Raw genomic sequence first — 10,181 nt, 5'->3', positions numbered from 1 at the left:
GACAACATAAAGTAAATTCATTTTTCATTTCGGGACTGGGCATCCCTAATAACTTTGTCGTACTCTCATGCAATGACAAGTGAATAAACACTCGTCTTGAGAATAACACATCTAGCATGGAAAATATCAGTTACCCCCTACCGTTTCATGAGATGTACGGGCACACAAAAGGAAATTTATTTTGAAAATTAGAGATGGCACATACAAATTTCCTAACACTACTGGAAATAGGGAATTTGCCATCAGCCAGCTCTTTGCCATCTGCCAGCTGATGGCAAAGAACGTCTTTGCCATCTGCTTATAAAAAACAGATGGCAAAGAACTGACAGACGGCAAAGAACATGGTTGCCATCAGCCAATTCTTTGCCATCTGCTAGTGGATGGCAAATAATCTTTGCCATCTGCCAGCAGATGGCAAAGAGGTTGGCAAATCCTATGGCCGTCAAGCATGTAACGGCGTACCAGCCCCACCTCTTTGCCTTCTGCCAGCAGACGGCAAAGATTCTTTGCCATCTGCTGGCAGATGGCAAAGAGATGGGGTTACTTTTTTCCAGGTAAAAAAAACTGTGGGGTTATCCCCTCCCTCTCTCCCCACCCATCCAGGTAAAAAAAGACGTTCGCATCTCATCCACACACCACCACCTACCTCCTCCCTCTCCGCCTCCTGCGCCCCTTCCTCCCACCCCCATACCCATCCCGCTTCGCCTTCCCCCACCACCCCGACCTCCTCGACCTCTACCTCCCCGCCGACCCCTTCTTCGCCCCGCCCCCCATCCCCTCCCCACACGCCTTCCTCCTGCACGACCTCACCGACCGCGTCGCCGCGCTCGAGCTCACGGCCCGCGCGGCCGCCCTGCAACCGGCGCGCTACAAGTACACCTACGCGGCAACGGAGCCCGGCGGCCGGAAGGTCAAGTGGACGGCGGAGGAGAAGCCACGCGGCGGGGGCCGGGCGCTCAAGTGGGAGGCAGAGCTCACCTCCCCCAACGACGACGGATTCGACCGCAAGTGGAGGTGGGAGGCCAAGTCCAAGGGCGGCGCCGGAGGCAAGACCAAGACCAAGTGGGGCACCGAGATCAAGGGCAAAGGCTCGTTCGAGCCATGGTCGCATGCCTACACCTGGGAGGAGGACTTCACCGCCTCCGACGACGACGAGGATGAGCTAGAGGTCGAGGAGTGCGGGCCGGAGAAGCCCAAGAAGATCAAGGCCTCCACCAAGGACAAGGAGGTTGACAAGAAGAAGAAGAAGCCGGCGAGGACGTGCGTCCAGATTGAGGAGATCCCCGAGGACAATACTGCCGGCTGCGACGCCATTCGCAAGGTACGGTACTCAGCACAAAAGATGAGATTTTTGTGGGGGTTTGGGTTCTGTGGCCCGATCTGAACGAAATGTGTGATTTCCAGTAGAATTTCCAATAGAACCAAGTTACCTCTCGCTGGATTTGAGAGAAAATTTGGAATTTTAGAGGATGCTAGTGTCCACACTCTAGATATGTGCTTAGTACTGGCTACAGATTAACTGAACTCTGCTCTGAATGATATCAGCTTGAGGATTCTGCTCCCTTGCAATGCACTACTGTCATATGTGTACCGACCGCCTGACATTTGTCTCTCTTTCTGATGATGCAGCCTTTGCCATGGGGAACGGCAAGGGGAAGGCCAAGGAGTTGTCGCCGCAGGATGCCGCGCTGCTCATCCAGATGAACTACAGGGCGCACCTCGCCCACCGCTCCCAGGTGCTCAGCTGCCTGCGCGATCTCGCCGTCGCCAAGGCCAAGCTCAAGGAGCTCCGGTCCCTCTTCTACAACCTCTCCTACAGGCGCCACCTCTCGCACGACCACGAGGAGCGCCAGAGGTTCTCCGAGAAGATCATTGTCCTGCTCCTCACTGTCGAAGCGCTCGAGGTGAGCTCCGTCACGGCCTGTTTACGATTGCCGATTGCTAATTGCTGATTTCCATTGCTGTGCTGTGGATTTGAAATTCAGTTACTGCATACAGTGGTTAACACTACTAGTCGTCAAACCCGTGCGATGCATGGGCTAGTCTTTCTACTATATTTTACCATAAGAATTGGATTTTTTGGGCATTTAATCCATATATAGCAATACGTGATGTCCTAACCAACAGATCCTAAGAATGAACCTTTTCTAAATTATGATTTTCTAGTGCAACGTGTACGCTACTAATCAACAGGTCAAATGGAAAGCACTTTATTCTCTGCATCATATACTCACGCCGGTGTAAAGAACCAAAGGGTTCATAGTTCACCTATATAGACTATGTAGAGGAATCATCTTCCTCAACAAATTCTTTGAGAGTTTGAAAATAAATACAGTATATGTGCTAAGTTAATCCATAAAAAAGGTAAAACAAAAAGAACTATACAAAAGCCAGATTCAGGTATTGCTTTCGAAAAATCTTTAAGCAATGCAACTTACAAAAACAACCATATATTTATCATTGATATTGTTAGTAAAAATTTATCATATATTTCAAAGTTCTCATAGCATCACTGCAAGATGCGAAACCATTTGCAGACATCTTATTATTTATCAAAAAGCACGGTTTCTTTTTTTTGCAGGAATTCTATGCTATTTAGTTTCATAACATTTTGTAATATGAAACTGCCAAAATAAAACTTAGGCGCCACAAATTGGGAAAAGCTCAATATTTTTATTTACAATATATTGTTGCTTATTAACCTCAATCAGCCAAAACAGGTACCAGTGAAACACATCCTTATTAAATAGGCATATGATGTGTAATTTCATAAACTTCTCTAAATATGAAACCGCCGAAATACGATAACCAAGAAAAACTCGTATAGCTCAGAAAGAACGGGCTGCTAATTGCACACCTCGCCCGTCTCATATTCACATATATATGGACTACACAGATACATCATTGATGATATTACAATCAGGTTACAAAAGAACTACTATGTACAGAAGATATCCTACCATCTATATGAGGCTTGGCGTGGGCGTCAAGATGAGTGGCAGCTGATGCGGAATTATTAGAAGAGCACTCGATGCAGCTGGTCATACTCTCACTCAGTATTTCTATGTATCAATATTATGTTGCTAATTATCCCCAACCTGCAGTCAATAGGTATCAGATGAACACTTGCTTATTTATAGAGCTGCAGGTAGGAATCAGTTAAGAGCAGTCGATGCAGCTGGTCATGCTCTATTTAACCTGTAGTTGTCAGAAAAAAATAGTTGTTGTCACATGTGATTCACAGAAAGTTACTGGACATATTTTGTCGGTGCAAAAATTGAATTTGGAGTAGCTTGACCAGCTCGATGTTGACAACTGAAAGGATGCTCCTTCTTGTGATGTTGCTTGTCTAGACACCATGTTTAATTTATAAGCTCACCAGATCTGACCTGATGATCTCGATTAGATATCCATATGTTGTAGGTGAAAATATTCGGGATTTAATCCTTGGAAAGAAGAACACTATCACATGATAGTATAGAAAACAAATTGAACCCGATCCAAAGTCTTGGTAGATTCAAGGGAAGAAAGAAATTCAGAACAAAAGATTATGAGAAAACAAACCTCATGTAGATGAGAAAACAAACCTTAACAAAACAATTGTGATGCAATACACTCCTTGAGCACATCGGATCGACGCCCGAACTTGCTTGCACAATTTGAGAGCAACATGATTTGTTCCTGGGGCTAAGGAGACCATGGAGATTACATGGCCCGTTGTTGCTTCAGGTTGTTTTCTTAAAGGAGAGAGAAAGAGACGTGGAGAAGGTAGATACTTTTGGGGTGTCCTTGGCTTGTACATGAAAGGACTGTGACCCTTATCTCTTTCGGCTTCTTCTCCTTTTAAGCGCTTTTGTATATCCTTTCATGTTTTTTTTCTAACTTATCTTCACGGTTGTTGATAGGGAGTATCTCACTCGGCTTCTATTTCTTCTATAGCCGTGAAAACTGCGAGTCTTCTAAAAAAAGATAGTTTGTTATTTGTGGACCGTTCAAGAAGTTTTTTCTGGCTGATTTTTTCTTGGTCAAGATTTCAGCCAAGGATTACATGGATTAGATAGAACGGCTCTTATTTTTTGATTAATGTGTAATTTGTTGGGCGTCTATATATAATTAGTATAGCTATAGATAGATACATATAGATAGATAGATAGATAGATGTATACAAAATTACAAATAAAATACAGTATATTATGTTCTCTCTATCATAGTCATATCAGGTATACTGAATAGTGTACATTAAATCTTGATTATATAGCAATATATGTTTCATACTGTCACAGTAATTACAGAAACTATACTCCCCAAAATCAATCCATTGATTGCCATGAGCTTCATAGTATTTCAACCTTATCAGATCAAACTAACACATGGTGTGTTATAGAAAATACTTCTAGATCTGACATAAATAGCTGAGTGGCTGAGTGAATAGCTTACCTGAAGCTGGAGAGACTGATCCCAGTAGCGCACACTCCAAAAGTTGATGCTGGTGACTGCATGCATCTTCTGCCCTTTGTAGCAGCCATTTATCTATAGATGCTGCTAAAATCACATCCCTGGTAATGCTCCTTTCCTCAACTCCACCATAATGTACGGATGGTTATGAATACAGTGGTGCAGACCTCTCTGCATCTAAACTTGAGCACACCTTTTGAACAAAACGTTTTCTAAAATACTCCCCACCATTGACATCAGAATCCATAACGTGTTGGTTCATGATCATCTCCACGTGCCTGCCTCTGCTCAGTCTAGGAGATTTAGAAACAAAGAGCACATGAGAGCATGCTCAACTTCCAATTCCTTTTTTATGTGAACATAATGACCTATACAGTGGTAGTTCGATCAGTGAGAAACTAATAGATGACATGCTCCTTTGCATCAAGTGTTCACCAGTTCATTAATAATGGGACCAATTTATTCTGCTATCCAAAGATGTAAAAAACTGTAACCGGATATATGATATATGGCATCCAAGATTGCAGGTGAGTATATTCGGGAATTAATCCTTGGAGTGAACAACACAATGATAGGACATGATAGAAAACAAATTGAACTCGGACATCATAATAATCTTCACATTTTAGTTGCATCATAATAATCTTCTTCGAGTCTTCTTCTTCTAACTTTCTTCTTTCCCATTTTACAGATTTGCTTAAGATCACGGAAGCTTGGGTTGATGGAGTGCTTGTATTTAGTTTTTGTTTTGACCTTGTGAAACTTGCTACCTATGGATGAAACTGTGTAATATTGATGAAACTATGTGTATGTACGGATGAAACTTGCTACTATTGGTAACATGTATTGGATATATGTGTTCATGACTATTGGTAATATGTGTTGAATATGCTATATTGGTCATATAAATATATTTGTGTTTGATTTTCTGTGAAAATGAATTGATACAAGAAAAAACAAAATTAAATGGGGCAATATAGTCACTTTGCCATCTACTAGCAGATGGTAAAGAGGCCACTGGCAGATGGCAAAGAGGCCACGTGTCATCTACATGTAAAATTTGGGCTGGCCTATTTGGGCTCTTTGCCATCTGCCAGCAGATGGCAGAGCTCTTTGCCATGTGCTGGCAGACGGCAAAGCATGCAGCCTTTGCCATCTGCTGGCACACGGCAAAGAGCCTGCATACTTTGCCATCTGCTCGCAGATGGCAAAGAGCCTGCAGCCTTTGCCATCTGCTGGCTGACGGCAAAGTATGCCGTTAGCCTTCTAACGGGGCTAACCCCGTTAAGAGGCTTTGCCATCTGCCAGCTGATGGCAAAGCCATAGGCTCTTTGCCATCAGCCAACAGATGGCAAAGAAGCCTTTGCCGGCAGGGTTTCAGACAAACAGTTTGCCATCTGCTGGCAGATGGCAAAGCCTTTGCCATCCGCCGACCATGCCTTTGCCATCTGCCATGGCAGATGGCAAAGTGCCAGATTCCAGTAGTGTAAGAACGACACAGAAATACCACATATAGGTAGGTATAGTGGACTCATATGGCAAAACTGGGTTTAAGGAGTTTGGATGCACAAGTAGTAATCCCACTTAGTACAAGTGAAGGTTAGCAAAAGATTGAGAAGAATCCAACCAAGAAACGAAAAATCTCATAAGCGAGCATTGACCATAACTAACATCGAATAATGCACCACAATTAGGATGTAAATTCATTGCATAACTATTGACTTTTGTGCTTGCATAGGGAATCACAAACCTTAACATCAGTATTCTTACTAAACCATAATAACTCATCAACATGACTCACATATCACTATCATCATATCGCAAAACTATTACATAGAATCAAGTTTATTTTCTCCAATGATCTTCATGAAAGTTTTTATTATATCCATCTTGAATATCAATCACTTTGGGACTAGTTTCATATGTTGCTTTTGATAGCTCAAACAAATTTAAGTGAAGAACATGAGCATAAAAATTTTCTTCTCTGAAAATAATATAAGTGAAGCATGAGAGAATTTCTTAAAAAATATACTAACTCTCATATAAATCTAAGTGAAGCATGAGCATTTCTTCAAAAATACTAAAGAACACCGTGCTCAAAAAGATATAAGTGAAGCACTAGAGCAATTCCAACAAATCATAGCATAATTTAGGCTCTCCCAAATAGGTGTGTTAAGCAAGGATACTTGACTCAAACAAAAAGAAAACAAGCAAAGACTCATATAATACAAGACGCTCCAAGCAAAACTCATGATATGTGATGAATAAAATATAGCTCCAACTAAAATACTGATGGTCGCTACAAGGAAGAGGGGATGCCACTCGGGGCATCCCCAAGCTTAGCTGCTCGTTCCTATTTGGGTAATAACTTGGGGTGCCACATGGCATCCCCAAGCTTAGGCTCTTATTACTCCTTATTCCTTCATCCATCGTGATCTCACCCAAAACTTGAAAACTTCAATCACACAAAACTCAACAAAACCTTCTTGAGATCCGTTAGTATAACAAAGCAAATCACTACTCTAAGTACTATAGCAAGCCCATTCATATTTTATTTTGCATTATATCTACTGTATTCCAACTTTAACATGGCTTATACCTTCCAATACAAACCATAGATACATCAAAATAAGCACACAACGCAAAGAAAACAGAATTTGCCACAAACAGAATAGTCTGTAGCAATCTGAAAACTTAGAATACTTTTGTAACTCCAAAAATTCTTAAAAATTAGTAAAATGGGGGAAATTGTATATTAACCTTGTGTACAAAAATCAAGATTTTATCGCGCTTCTGTGTTTAAATAAAATTGTTTTTCTGGGCGCAGAAGTTTCTGTTTTTCAACAAGATCAAATCAACTATCACCCAACATGATCCCAAAGGCTTTGCTTGGCACAAACACTAACTAAAACATAAAAAAACACAATCATAACAGTAGCATAATTGTGCAAACACTCAAGAATAGAAAGAAAAAGACAAAAATAAATTTTATTCATTGGGTTGCCTCCTAACAAGCGCTATCGATTTATGCCCCTAGCTAGGCATAATGCATAGATCTAATTATTGTATTTCTTCTTATTCTTGATAGATGTGTTCTTATCAGGAGGTTTTGCAAAAAAACACTTGAAACACATTATCCATAGAAACTTTAGCATTATCAAGTTGCCCGTCTACGTAGCCCCTTTGATTTCCCACAACAATCCAAGAATAGTGTTGATTAACATCATTAAAAAACTTGTTGGATTATATCTAAAACATGGCTTTCCTTTTAAGATTGTCATAAAAATTTGATTATTTCCAAGCAAATGTCTCAACACAAAATCACTATTATAAAGGATCTCATTTATCCGTGGTTTTTCATGACTCATCCCATATAATTCAAAAAATTCCCTAGCTTCCTGTACTATATAGTCAAATTCATTCATAAGAACAAGGGTAGCTAGCTTTTTAGCCTTAGGATCCTTTATAGCGGGTAGCTCGTAAAACAATCTTTGCATGGTAGGATGGGTACGGATAAATCTATTTTTCAAGTTTCAGAACTAGTGCTGAAATAGCCTCCGCATAAGATTTAGTTCTTTTAAGTATGGGAACATCACCAAGAGTCAAATTTCCAACAGAATTGAAAAATTCATGTATATGTTCCTTTCCCATAACGTTCCCATGCCCCAAAACAAAAGTTTGGCATCGAGATTGCCAGATCGTCCAATTTTAGGCCATCATCTATTTCTGCCATACCAAAGTCACTCATGCCAACAAGTTCAAGCAAATAAGAGATATGACGAGAAAATGGCGAACGAAAAAGAGGGCGAATAAAACAGCAATTTTTTGTGAAGTGGGGAGATGAAAACGAGAGGCAAATGGCAAATAATGTAAATTGCAAGGAGATGAGATTTGTGATTAGGAGCCTGATAGATGTTGATGATGTCTCCCCAGCAATGGCGCCAGAAAATTCCTTTTGATGCCGCTTGAACTGCGTCGGTATTTCCCCAAAGAGGAAGGGATGATGTAGAACAACTATGGTAGTATTTCCCTCAGTTATGAAACCAAGGTATCAATCCAGTACGAGAACCAAGCAACACTATGTAAACGGTACCTGCACACAAAGAACAAATACTTGCAACCCGACGCTTATGAGGGGTTGTCAATCCCTCTTACGGGTAATGGTGTAGGAAATTATCAAGTTGACGGTATAAAATTGTGATAGATTGGATAAATAGATCTCGAATAAACACGAAATAAAAGATGCAAATAAAAAGTGCAACAAGTTGCTATAAAATGATTGTAAAACATCCAAGAATGATAATATAACAACACGGAACAATCAGAAGTTATAGATACGTTGGAGACGTATCAGCCAACATGGTTTTAAAATGGTTATGATGTAGTATGAGAGGATGGTCTCCTCTTCTGAATGATTCAAGTTGCTTGACTTGGCACATGTTCACACATGTAGTTGAATCAAAACCAACATAGCCTCCACGATATTTATGTTCATGGTGATTTATATCCTACTCATGCTTGCACTCAATGTTGATTAACCTGAATGCATGTTTACTATCGTTGTCGCTCTCTAGTTGGTCGCTCCTCAATCTATTTGCTAGCCTTCACTTGTATTAAGCGGGAATACTGCTTGTGCATCCACTTTCTTAAACCCAAAGTTTTTCCATATGAGTCCACCATACCTACCTATATGCGGTATTTACTTGTCATTCCAAGTAAATTTGCATGCGCAAAACTCTAAACCTTCAAATAATAATCTGTTTTGTATGCCCGAATCGCTCATGTAGTGACCGCGGGCTGTCAGTATCTTCCATGCTAGGTGGGTTATTCTCACGATGAGTGTTTATTCACTTGTCATTCACGAGAAAGTGGCTAGTATTCAGTATGCCCAGTTCCATGCTCAAAATCAAATCAAAATATAATAATGAAACAAAACTCCCCCAAGATTGTTGTTGGTATGGATGGTACCCGTGGATTCGGCTAGCCGTGGAGTGTGATTGTTGGGGGAGCGGGAATAAAAACTTTACCATTCTATTTGGGAACCGCCTGGAATGTATCTAGCATGGAAGATAGCTAGTGAGATCTCTTGGCCATTATGTTGATAATGAAAACATACCGCTCAAAAATTATATTCATCTCTATTTTAAAAGCTTCGAGCTCTGGCACCTCTACAAATCCCTGGTTCCCTCTGCGAAGGGCCCATATATTTACTTTTATTGTTGAGTCATCATCCTCTTATTAAAAGCACCTGCTGGAGAGCACTATTGTCATTATATGCTTTGTTTTTAATTGATGTTGAGTATGAGTGTGACTGGATCTCTTTTGCCATGAATATAATGTCTAGTCAGTCCTTGATCTTCAGGGGTGCTCTACATTTATGTTTTGCGGTCTCAGAAAGGCTAGCGAGATACCATTTTTCATATTATATCATGATTGTTTTGAAAAAGCGTTGTCATCCGAGATTTATTATTATTACTCGCTAGTTGATTATGCCATTGCTAAGAGTAAATGTAAGACCTAAATGTTATTATGAATATGGTTAGTTCATAATCCTTGATAAGAACCTGAATGTTGGCTAGAAATATTTGCAACAACAAGATCAAACAGAGTTTGTAAAAGTTTTTATTTGTCACTTTCGGTTTGTCAACTGAATTTCTTGAGGACAAGCAATGGGTTAAGCTTGGGGAAGTTGATACGTGTCCATCGTATCTACTTTTCCAAATAAT

General features: G+C 40.5%; 1 pseudogene; it reads left to right on the top strand.

The window, feature by feature from the left end:
• The first annotated feature begins 411 nt into the window (after window positions 1–411).
• On the top strand, window positions 412–5,324 carry LOC125546711 (uncharacterized; annotated as a pseudogene).
• Window positions 5,325–10,181: the final 4,857 nt, after the last annotated feature.

The sequence above is a fragment of the Triticum urartu genome, chromosome 3A, assembly GCF_056163025.1.
Source record: "Triticum urartu cultivar PI428250 chromosome 3A, HENAU_Tu73, whole genome shotgun sequence".
In the NCBI taxonomy this organism is placed as follows: Eukaryota; Viridiplantae; Streptophyta; class Magnoliopsida; order Poales; family Poaceae; genus Triticum; species Triticum urartu.
The sequence above is the reverse complement of the archived record's forward strand: the minus strand, read 5'-3'. Positions and strand labels throughout refer to the sequence as shown.